Below are 13,043 nucleotides of genomic sequence, written 5' to 3'. Positions count from 1 at the left end.
AGAGATAAGTAAAATAATGAAGCCATCAAACACTTTTAACTATTTGTACAGAAGAGATAATGGAGCTAACTGCATAGACAATAGGTTTAATTCTCGTATGTATGTATGTATGTATGTATGTATGTATACATGCATGTATGTATGTATGTATATGCATTTATGTATGTGTATGTGTGTAAGTATATACATACACACAGAGAGGAGCAATTAGAGAGTTTTAAAAAAAGAAATCTAAGATTATTTTAAGTACTGTATTTTTCTAAACAAAAGAATGGGGATGAAAACTATTGAATAACCTGCCCAAATCAACATACTTACATTTTCCTTGAAATTAAAAGTATTAAAAGTCTCTTGAAATTCTGTACTTGCAAGGTGCCTGCCATTTGGCGTGTAATCAGCTTAAGATGTGGTCTAACACCCACCATAGAGTTCTAGCCCCTTCTGAGGTAATACCATTCTTGTTGCATCTTATTCAGATCAAGATTGTAACAAACTAGAAACCCCAAGGGAACCATCTCCATAACTCTGAGAATTGGCCTAATGAGCTGTTTGTGCTTCCTTGGAGAGGAAAGGGTCTTGAGAATACAGAAAACTGCTCTTTAAGGAGAATATATCATTTTCTTCTGCCCTGAGAATATTATAGAATTCTGCTTGGCAAGAACCATTATGTCCCTAATCCTCACCTAATAGCAGTCAGTGGAAATAGCAGAGACTCAAAAGTCAGAGATGTAGGTTCGGATCTCAGCTCTATGAACTCCACGAGGGAGGCTGAACCCTCCAAGTTCCCTCTTGTATGAAATGGGAATGATAATATCTGCCCCTCCCCAACTATAGGAGTGACAGCTCGGTGGGATTCTGTGCTTCTTTTCATGCTTACTACATAGAGAGTGCTTGATGAATATTTATTCACTTGATGGGTTGCACATGTACTGTCTGGCAAATTATGGATGCATCACCAGATGCTATCCAGTTAGGTCAACTCTAGCATTATACCTGGGTCCCTAAGAGGCCTCTAACAGATGTTTATTCCCTGAATGGAATGCCTGCCCAGTGACTGCCATAGTAGTTGCTAAATGAATGTTCATTCATTCAATGGAATCCTAACAGTGCATAGCACTTAGTCAACACTCAAGAAAAATTGATTGAATCCAAGCAGGCAAAACAGGACTTTATTTGCTTAATGAAATTTTGCAATTCCATAAATATTGTATGTTGTTGCCAGTGCTTTATGAAGTGAATGAAGCATTGCTGGAGTGCTCTCTCATCTTGTGCTTGTTAGCAAAACATTGGAAACTATTTTCCAAACACACAGCATTCCACGAATGTGTCCTGACAATACTGGCAATGCTAAACACCCCCAGGACCCTAGACAAGTGGCAAGAGAATGCAGTATACAAATTCATTGAGAAGTCGATGCATCTGTCTTCACACAGAGAAAAGGAGCCACTTGGGTTCTCCTGCGTTTGCCCAGAACTCAGTTTGACAATTTTTCTGACATATTCTAGAGTTGTGAGGCTCTCAGGAAACATTCCCAAGTATAGAAAGCGACTGTCAAGAACAAGAATTACTACACACACACACACACACACACACTTATATATAAAACCTTACAAAGGATTGATGTCTTTGAAAGTTCTGCTTCATTTTATATATTTTACAGCAGTAAAGCAATTCCCTTGAGATAGCCCAGCAGTTTAGAGCCCATGTTGTTCTTGAAGAGGATGGGAGCTTTGATTGGTAGCATCCATATGGTGGCTTACAACCATCCGTAACTCCAATTCTGTGGGATCTGATACCCTCTTCTGACCTCCTTGGGCAACATATATGTACATGACGCATAGACATGTATGCAAGGGAAACATTCATACACGTAAAATAAAATAAATATAAAAATAAAAAAATACGGTCAGCCTTGGCTACATAGTTTGGGTTTAAGGCTGGTATATATAGAGCCTGTCTAAGTGAAGGAGAGATGGAGGGAGGGAAGGAAGGATAGAGGAAGGGAGGGAGGGAGAAAAGGAGGGAAGGAGGGAGGGGAGGGGAGGGAAGAGAGGGGGAGAGAGCTTCTTTCATAAACATTTGTTTTCTGAAGATACCCAGAAGAGACAGACACTCTGGGATTCTTCTACGAAGCACCTGGTACTGCGCTTGGACCAAAATGGAATGTGAGTCTCCCTGGCAGAAAAGACCACAGAAGAGCATCCCAGTTCTTAAAGCAAAAGTGAAACTAAAGATGCGCAGAGGAGGAGGAGTCCACTGTGAGTGGACAGCAGGTAAGTAGCAACAAGACAAGCTGAGAAGGTAAAGGTAGCTGGGTGACCTTTATTGACATGTCACAGAGCTTTGACTTTACCCTGGGACCTGTAAGGAACACTATTTATATCCCTGATAATACCTGTCTCCATCTGTTGCATATTAGACTTGGTTATTTATCATTATCATTTGTGTTATTATTTCCTCTACTTCCTTCTTCCACTCTGTAAGCTCTCTGGAACCACCATACGTGTGCTCGTCTCTTTATTACCATCTACAGTAATAAAAGCAAAGTTATCCCGAGCTAGTATCTCGCCGGCAAGAATTCACTTGGACAACCAGATTCTTCTATGGCAAAGCTTTATTGCTTCATCTGAAGGAAGACCCTGAACCTGGAAAATGGTGCTGCTTATATACCCCTCCGTGTGACATGTCAGCTCCTGATTAGCTGCTCACTCATTACCCCACTATTTACTCTTGCACCTGCACACATTATTTGTTTACCAGTTAGGCACAGCGGAGGCCAGCACCATCTTGTAATGGCGATTGCTCACGGCTCTCCACACAAAGTGGATTCCAACCTAAGTAAGAGGCTGTGTCATCTTTCCAGAAACTAATCTTGTTTACATATTATCTAATTCTCTCTCCAGGCTGTCGGGTGTCCATTGGGAGTTAGTTAGTATCCATTTTCTAATGTTCCCCCTAGGTGCTTACATCCAGGAAATATGGAGTTTCTGTGGTCCTTGGAAGGCTAAAGAAGCCAATCTGGGGATGACTGGTCCAGGACACAATTCCAATGTGAGGATGCAGAGGTTAGTGACTGCTGATGTTGCTACTGCTGAGTGGAATCACCAAGACCTCACACCCTCAAAAGTGCAAAGACCATGTTCCATGCCTTTCAGCTGAGTCAGTCCACAGGCACGAGTGCCTCTGTGACTTTAGTTGCCAACAGCAGTGAGATCAGGACTATGGCCTCCAACTGATGTCCAAACTCCACATCTCCTGGGAGCTCAGCTCATTAGTGAAATCTAATTTGCTTCCAAACCTCCAACGTCAAGGGAGTCCAGGAAATGGAGGTTTTAGCCTTCTTGGTCCTCTGATAAAGAATGGCTCACACTTACAATGCTCCAAGCCTCCCTGAACCTGAAGAGCCGTTGGATGTCAACAATTGCTTGTGGCAGGTGTTATCTTCTCCAGTGGTGTATCATCTCACCCGTTACATGTTTGCTTCAGCCAATGCACCCAATCCATGCTCATGTAAACAACCTGAATTCCACTTAGTGAGACATTAAAAAAAGAAGACTTAAAAGTAGGAAGAGTCTTGTGGGAAGTAAGATAGACGTCACAGGAATGGAGGGTGGGGGACGAGTGGAGAGGTGATCCAATACTACATATACATGCTAACTTGTCAAAGGACAAAATATAAATTCAAAAGGAAAAAGAAAAGCTCATCAATACAGATGGGAAAGGATATCTGTTCTGGTTGTGACAAAGGTAGCTAGTATAGTAAAACATAGCTAATTATAGGCTGCATAATATAGAAAGTAACTTCTGAGATATATATACATATGTATGTGTATATATATATATATATATATATATATATACACACACACATATGTGTGTGTATGTGTATGTATATGCATACCTGTGTATACATGTGCACGCACACACACACACACACACACACACACACACACACACTGCAATGGCTATTCTCAGTTGTCAAGCTGAGATCCAAAATCATATGGCCAGAGACCATCTAGGTTAGATTGGTTTATAGACATGATGGAAGGGGATATTTTTATTAGGTTAATTAGGTTAATCAGGCCTCCCTCTTGGTGTGGGAAGTTCTGTTTCCTGGGCTGGGATCCTGGACTGAATAAAAAAGACAAAGAGAACTCAGCATAGGCACCCTTTGTTCTGACTCCTAACCTCAGATGCACTGTGACCAGCTGACTCAAACTCCTATCACAGTGATTTTGCAGCCATGATGGACTGTAACCTCAAGCTCTAGACCAAAATAAACCTTTCCAGCTCGAGCTTCTCTACTCAGGGTATTGACCACTGCAACAGAAAAGTAACTAGGACTGGCCTGCATGAAATTACATATGAAATAAAAGCTTCTTCTAGGTATCTTCTCAGCAGTTCTGCAGTGAGACTAGCAAGCAATCTTTTTTTTTTTTTAATGAAAATAATCAAAGCCTGCTTCCCCCTTCTCTGCCCTTTCCTTTCTCTCTCACTCTCTTCTTGGCCCCTTTCTCTTTTGAAGAATTCAGCTTTTTTCTGGAGGTGGTAACACCAGCAGCAAAGAGGGGGTGTCAGTCTGCGCCTGCAGAAAGGCAATCTAGACAGGAAGTCAGCAAGAGCCCACACAGGGCGGGAGCAGAGAACCTGGACAGGGTGGGAAAGATGCCGCGGTAGGACGTGTGCACAACAGCCTAAAGCTCAGAAACCTTAAAGCACATGTCCGCATTCAGGGATGGGAGAAAAGCCAGGGCTGGAGGAAGGAAGATGAATGCTCCACAGAGGAAGGAGACAGCGGCACGGAGTAGTCAGGACATTCAGGGGAATTTGTTAGTTAGTGTGTGTGAGAGAAGTAGGGGAGGTTTTTCACTTTGTGAGTCATAAAGTAGGAATGAATCCTGTGATGATATTATTGTGGCATGGAAACTTTATATATATTTGTTTATATTTTACATATTATATTTTTATATTTTATATTTTATATACATATAATAGTTTATTGTATATATGATATATCATATATTATATATACTAATTATAGAATATATCATATATTGTTATACTAATTATAGAATATATAATAGTAAACTATCCTGCATATGTACAAAAAAAGCAAAGGTGAAAATAAAAGCATGCCCATATGCACATTTCCTGGCTCTCTCCACACAAAGGAACTAAGAACACTTACATTCCAGCAAGGGGCACATCTAGCCCCCTAACTTTTTTGCTTTAGAACAGAGTTGTACGTAACTCTAACTCTGCACTCCTAATCCTCCTGCCTGCACCTCACAAGTTCTGGGACTGCAAGCTTGTGTCACCACACCCTCCTAGCACCTAAATCTTGGCTTCCAAATGACATTCCATACTAAAGAGAACCAGAGCTCCTTGGGAACATGGCTGATTCCAGAGCTGGGAGGGGCAAGGACGGGACAAGATGAGCCTGGAGCGTCCTGCCGTGCCAAGGAGTCAAGAGTCGAGGAATAGTGGAGACATGTCAGAAGGACACAGAAACTAATTGGCTAAATCTGAATATCTTCAACATTATGACAAATAATAAAAGCAATGGGTTGTAATTCATTATTAAGATAGAATACACATCTATACCAATAAATAACTGTAAAGGTCAAATGGAGCGCAGAGTATCCCCACACATACAGTTTAAACATATGTCCCCCTGAAATCACAACAGAGTGTAACTTTCAAACAAAGAGGCCCAGCAGATACTAACTGAGAGGCCATCCTCATGAACCTCACCACCAGGGGTAGAAACTGAAGTTCTAAAGCTCTGAGAGGACACAGTGAGAGGACTAACATTACCTCTGGGGTATCCTTACCATGATGCACGAACTTCATAAAGAAACACCAGAAGACAGACTCAAGCTGAGAGCTGTTGTATAGAATAACAGACCTGTAATCTTCAAACGTGTCTGCCTCATATAAAACTGAAAGATTGGGCAAATGGGTCAGAACCCAAAGGGACAAGTCAGCTACACACAATGATTTCAAATTGGAAATGCTCAGAAGGACTAAAAAGAGCACTGTAGAGACAAGTTGGTACAGCGTCTGTGAGGCTTGTTAACCTTATACAGGTGTCCATTTCCCAATTTTGAGGATTCCACTGTGGTTATATAGAATGTCTTTGTGTATAGGAAATATACACATACATTTATTTCTGAACAGTTCAGAGGGAAACAAAACAAAGTCCTTTGCATGAAATTTGCAGCTCTCCTGCAAGCTTTCTTGATATTCTAGATTTTAAAATATCATTAATATCACTGTAGATTCATATGCAGTTTTATTAAAGGTGTATTTATTTATTTTTATGTGTGTGAATGCTTTGCCTGCATGTATGTATGTGACCACCCATATGCCTGATACCCAAAGAGGCCAAAAGAGGGCTTCATATCCCCTGGACTTACAGATGTGGATGCTGAGAACTAAACCTAGGTCCTCTGGCAAAACAACAAGTTCTCTTAATCATCTTTCCAATCCTCTAAATAATTGTTTGAGACGAGGTGTTTCCCAGGCTTGCATGACACTTACTATGTAGACCTGGTTTTGAACTTGAAAGCCTGCTATCTCAGCCTCCCAAGTACTGACAATAGATGTGAGCTACCACGCTTGATTTAAATTTTCTTTTTAAGGATGGTAAGCACCCAAGTATACCCAGGGAATCCACGTATCTAAAATCAATACTTAAAACCTCACCTATCTCTCAAAGCTTCCAGACAAACTCCACTTAAGCTATAAACACCTCAGGGTCTTTCCTTATTGCATATTCTATCTTGAAAATTTCTGAGTGGCCCCAAATGAACGCCAACTTGTCTATCACAGGGCCTGGGGGAGGAGGGGAAAGATGCTCCCACGAACACTCAGATCTGAATGTCAGTTTTGCTACCTCTTAAGTACACTACCCTGAGCAATTGCTTAATCTTCCCCTGCTTTAGCTTCCTCAACTGTGAAATGGAGATAATATTTACTTCACAGTACTGCTGAGGGAATTCCATACAATCATGGGTGTGAACCTGCCCACCTGATGACTGGCACAGGCAGACAGGCTTTCTACTTGGTTTTCAATTGCTCAACAATTTAGTCTTATATAACCCTACAAGTTCCCTTGACCCTGACAGAACTTATCCTGCTTATAGGTGGACACATTTGCAATTTCCTCATTTGTTTTCCTTTGTACCCTTCATGTTTGGCAAGCAGATATCGAGAGCCCATCACACGGGAAACTACTGTGCAAATGAGAAGAAATCGACTCCGAGTTACTTCTTTTATCTTTCGAAGAGGAGGATGCGTTACAAATTTAAGTCAGTTTAGTAATCCAACCGAGGGTGTGTTTGCCTCTCGATCCCTGTCTCCTGCTGTCCCTATTGAATCCGCCCACTCCTCCATCACATACATATTTATTTTCCAACGAGTTCTGAAAGATTTCCAAGGTAGAGCAAGAAACAGGGAATGCAGCTGACGTCTGCCTCCCCTGGGGATTATGTCACTCCTTGATTTAATTTGTCTTGACATTTTCTCCATTGTACTTTCTGCTCCTCATCAGAATGCACCCCTCTTGGAAAACAAACGTACTTATAGACTACTCGGGGCAATCTTGAAGATGGTTGTATATGTTCATGTGTAAAGTTCAACACACGCACCCAAGGCCCTGTCCCCTAAGGGACATGCCACGTGAGCATGAAGTCTTGTCTTACCTCCAATATTCTCTGCAAGGAACCTTTGCAAACCCCACTCAGGCAAGGTAGAGAAGAATTTATTTTCCATTTTTAAGCCATGGGCAATTTTGTTTGCTTAAGCTTAATTGTTCCCGGATACTGGGAGGGTGCAGAAGGTAACTCTATGTTTGATTTTAGTGACATTTTGGCATTGATTTGACATCCTAGCTTTAAAAAAAAGTTAATAAAACACATATATGCAAAATAGGCAGTTTGGACCACTTTTTGTCATCTTTGTTTTACTGAAAAGATAAAAGGTTCTGTCATGGAGATGAAATGCAGATAAAACCCAGCTGTGTTTCCATGGCCTTTCCTAAGGGGACTGGACATCACAAGGAAGCAGGCTGGAGTGGAATGGACTCTCATTTGAGAAACAGCAGCTATGCCCTCAGCTTGGCAGCCAGCCCAGGGGAGATTCATCCTCTCGCTGCTCTTCCCTCTCCCTCTGGCTCCTCAGGCCTCATTCTGAAGACTACCTTGTTTCTCCACTGTTTGTAGGAAAGGCTTCTGGCAAAGTGGAATGATTCTAGGGTACATCCCCCCACTCCCCAACTCAGGACAGTTTGAAACAGCAGAAGAATGGGAGCTTCAGAAATTCAGTGACACCCACTGTGAGGTAACTCTTGAAAGAATCAAATCAGATTCCCTTGAAGTGAGAAAGTCATCCCTTCCCTCACTCAGCCTGCTTCCTTAGATGTTTAGTCAAACCTGTATACCCCAGGGGCCCATGTGCCTTCCCTCAGCCCTCATCACAAACCTTCTTCTCCATGAGGTCCCATTAGTTCTGCTCGCTCTGAAGTTTCTTTTCCAGGATCTGATTTCTCATCCCTCCTTTAAATGTTGGTGCATCCCTGGAATCCATTCCTGGACACTTCTACATTCCTGTATCTTATCTCCACCAACCACACCACATACACACACAAACTGGTGACTCTGGCAAGGAATTTTTTAAAAAGTGGGGGGGGGGGGGACAAACTCTGAACCCTGTGAGAGTCTCTGGGGTAGGCTGAGGGTATGGTCCAGTTGGGAGAGTGCTTGTCTAGCATCCCTGAAGCCTTAGGATTTAATCCCCAGCACTGCATAAACCAAGCATGTAATCTCAGCACTGAAGAGGTAGGGGCAAGAGAATCAGGAGTTCAAAGCCAGCCACTACTACATAGTGAGTTTGAGACTAGCCTGGGCTACATGAAGAAAGGAAGAATCTGAAGGCAGGGAGGGAGGGAGGGAGGGAGGGAGGGAGGGAGGGAGGGAGGGGGGAAGGAAGGAAGGAAGGAAGGGGAAGATAAAGAATAAAGAAGAGGAGGAAGGGTGGGAGAGAAGAGAGAGGAAAGGAGAGGAAGAAAAGGAAAAAAGAATCAATATACTTTGAAGAAGCAAGTTTAATTTTATAGTTTAGTATCTAATAAAAGAAAGAAATGACTGTTGTTTATAATACAAATCACTGACATTGAAGCTTGACAGTCTCCTTGTTGATAGAGACACAGAAAAATTCCCCTGGGCTGTGGCCATGTTCACCAGACAATGTGTGATTGGCATGCAGAGGTTAAACAACACCTGCTTCCAGTAACTTCCCATACACCCACACTTTAGAGATGCCTCACACTGGCAACATCTTACACTCTGTCTCCAGCCCTGATGTCCCCATGAGCCTGCTATCCATATACAGATGCTTCGGGGCTGTTTCCACTTGAAAGTCTCACACCTCACAGATCTGAAAGAGATTGGCACCCTCTCCACACCTTGTTCCTGTCTTCAAGTGGCACCCAACACCCAGGCTGGGGGCACGGGTGCGTCGTTCATTCTTGATCTTGCCACATAATGGCCAACACTGATACATCCTCTCTATCCATTTTCTCTTCTCCGTCACAGCCTACACTGATCATTCAGGCCTTTCCTCCGTATGATCTTAGAACCTGGATCCCCAGCTTCAAATCCCCCTTGCTTTTTTCCCACACTATTGGAAAGTGAGCCATCTAAACACATGTCTAAGGTCACTCACACAGTCCCTTGATTATAATGCTCTGGTGGTTCTCTTATATAATAAAGTTTCACACTTGGAGCCAGCAGGATTGCTCGATGGGTAAAGGCTTTCTGTGCAAGCCTGATGAGTTGAGTTCGGTCCCCAGAAACCACCCAAAGATAAAAAGAGAGAACTAACTCCATGAGGTTGTCCTCTGACTGACCTCCATACACAGGGAGGTGTATTGGTGACATACATGAGTGACCACATACAACAAATACACACACATACATTAGTAACAAATAAAACAACTGTTTAAAGATTCACATCCTTAGAAGAACCATGACACTTCTAACACGGCGCAGGTCTGTCTTTCATCGATGCTCCTTTCCCTCCAAATACTACTTTCAAGATGCTGGTCTGCCAGCTTTCCACACTTCTTCCCATGTGTAGACAGTTATGGGCATGCTTTCCCCTCATGGATGAGAGGGAAGAAGGAACTGAAGGGAATAGGAACTCCACAGGAAGACCAACAGAATCAACTAACCTGGACCCTTGGAGCTCTCAGAGACTGAACCGCCAACCAAAGAACAGGCACGGTCTGGATCTAGGCACCCTCACACACATATGTGGCAGACATGGAGCTTGGGCTTGGTCTTGTGCATCCCCAGCAACTGGAGCAGGGGTTATTATCCCTAAAGCTGTTGCTGTCTGTGGGATATGTTTTTCTAGCTGAGCTGCCTTTTCTGGCCTCAGTGGGAAAGGCTGTACCTAGCCCTGCAGAGACTTGATGTTTCAGGGTGGAGAGGATACCCAGAAGGGAGGGACTTCCACCCTCTCAGAGTAGAAGGGGAGGGGGAAGAAATTGTGGGAGGGGGTGACCAGGCGTAGAGGCAGTGGTTAGGATGTAAAGTGAATAAATAAAAAAATTTTAAAATAAAAAGAAAGTAATTTTCCTCTCCACTGGGCTCCAGTTACATTTCCAACAGACTTTCATTAAGTTCTTTTCTGTTTATGAATGTGGTTAGTGAATGCCTTCCTTCATATACTCTGAGCACCGTGAATGTAAGAGCTGAAGAATATATTCACCTGTTTCCTTAGGATCTGACCCAAGGAAGGACCAAAGAAACAGAGATAGGGAGAGTCTGCAGTCCTGTCCTCCAGAACTCAATAGGGGACTCAATAGGGCAAGAGAAAGGTGTATTGTCTGGTTTTAACTAGCTCCCTAATGCCACAAAACAAACTACCAAAATTTAGCAGACTGAAAAGTAATAATTTGTGATGTCTCTGTAGATCAGTAGTTCAGACAAGGTACAGAGAGATCATTTGACGCTTCCTCCTCTGGCCTAGAACCTTGACTGAAAGCCAAGTCTATGAGCAGGAAGTAGCTGAAGGCCCCATCTCTTATATACTGAGACAGACTGTTGTCTAGGGCTCAGCTGGAAGAGTCAATCAAAATATCTCCATAGGAGTTCTCACAACACAGTGGAGAGATTTCAAAGGCAAAAGATGTCCTGAAAAGCAGAAAACGACAGGTGGCAACCATACTGCCTTTAATGCCCTAGTCTTAGGAAACATGACAAGTCCTTTTGATTGTTTTAAAAACCTATTTATTTTGTATTAGCAGACAAAAATTTAGGTTTTACTGGGGCATTTTTCAAACAAAATTTTATTGTTTCTCTCCCTACCCCAGTACGCCCTTTCTGCTTTCATTTATAAGTGTCCCCTGGCACTTCCTCCAACCCCTTTCTCACCAACTTTTATCTCCTATCAACTTTTACAACCTATAGTCACCCTCACACCCCCTTATTACATGCATGCATATATTAACAGTTAGGATCTTGAGCCTAGGTTGCCTCGATTATTATTCATTCCAAATCCATTTCTTTTCTGAAAATTTTCATAATTTCATTTTCTTTGCAGCCGGTTAAAATTCTTTTATATATGCCACAACCTCATTACCCTCTCTCCTGTTGATGGATGGAGAGGTTGATTCTATTTCCTGGCTACTTGAATAAGGAAGCAGTAAGCATGGAGTTGCAGGGTTCTCTGCCATAGGACATAGAGTCCCTCGGGCATAAACTCAAGAGTCACACAACTTGGTCACAGTATAGATCTAGCTAACATTTTTGAGAAACACACCTCCTAATTTCCATAAAGAGTATGCTTCCTAGCATACTCTATTGATTACATTCATCACAAAAGTCCACCCAGTTCCAAGGAGAAGAAACACTCTGAGACAGTATATCACATTGCAATTAAAGTATATACAGTGATGTTTTCTAGTTGATAGCACACTTAGAAAATAACAGCCAGTCTCCTTTGAGGGCTGCTACCTTGATTTCACAAGGCCTTGGGAACAAGTTTCTCGACTTCTTTGTAAGCTTTCATGTTTAGAGAGTTGGGTGGCAACTTTCTGTCTAGACAGATTCCTATAATCCCAAAAACACATTGCTGAGGCAGGAGGTTGAAGGAAATTGTCCAGGATTTGAACTTGTTCCTCTAAACTCTGCTCTAGACAAGTCAGGTAGGAATAGCTGGAGCTCTTCAGAAAAAAACAGCCTCGAAGACACTTTTCTCCACACACCCTCTTTAAACTGAGCTAAGGAGGCTCCTATTCTTTTCCTTTTTATAGGAACCTTTATTGCATGGGCAAAACAGCCTCTGTAGATGTGTCTGGAGAAGCCTGAATCCAGGGACAAATTCAACTCAAACTTCTAAGCTGTGTCTCAATATTCACCGTAAAAACAAAACATAAAAAAGAAAAAAGAAAAGAAACCACTAGCAGTCACAGCCTGTAGACATTGTAAGGCACTTTCCTTGTGTGAGCAAACAATGGCCCAGGGGACAAATCCTGACAACAACAGCCTGGTTTTATAAATAACATCTTACGGGAACATACCCATGCTTCAATTTAAGTACGGTCTACGTTCACTTTCATGTGGCAGAGCTAAATCACTGCAACAGGGAACCATCTAGGCCCACAAAACCTAAACTACTCTCAATATGTCCCTTTAATAGAAAAACACTTGCAGACCAGTCCAAAACTGTTTACTTGCTTACATAAATCCCAGCATCTGCCATGCGCCGTGCATCTCTCTGTGCTGGGCTCTTTGCTAGAATCCTTGTATGTTACCCTTCAGTTTCACTTACAGCCACCAGGTAACTACTGCTCTCCCTGTCTTGAAGATGGCTAGACCACGTGTCTAAAGAAGTTAAAAGGTTTGCACAAAGCCATCACTGATACGTGGTGGAATCCAAGCCCTGATCAGAAAGATCCTAAATCCTGTGTTTGCTCTCTTCCATGGCTTCCAGAGAACACCTTCTCCTTTTGGCTTCCTTGTTAAGAAAACGGC

Source organism: Mus musculus, chromosome 4, assembly GCF_000001635.26.
Source record: "Mus musculus strain C57BL/6J chromosome 4, GRCm38.p6 C57BL/6J".
Classification (NCBI taxonomy): Eukaryota; Metazoa; Chordata; class Mammalia; order Rodentia; family Muridae; genus Mus; species Mus musculus.
Note: the sequence above shows the minus strand (reverse complement) of the source record.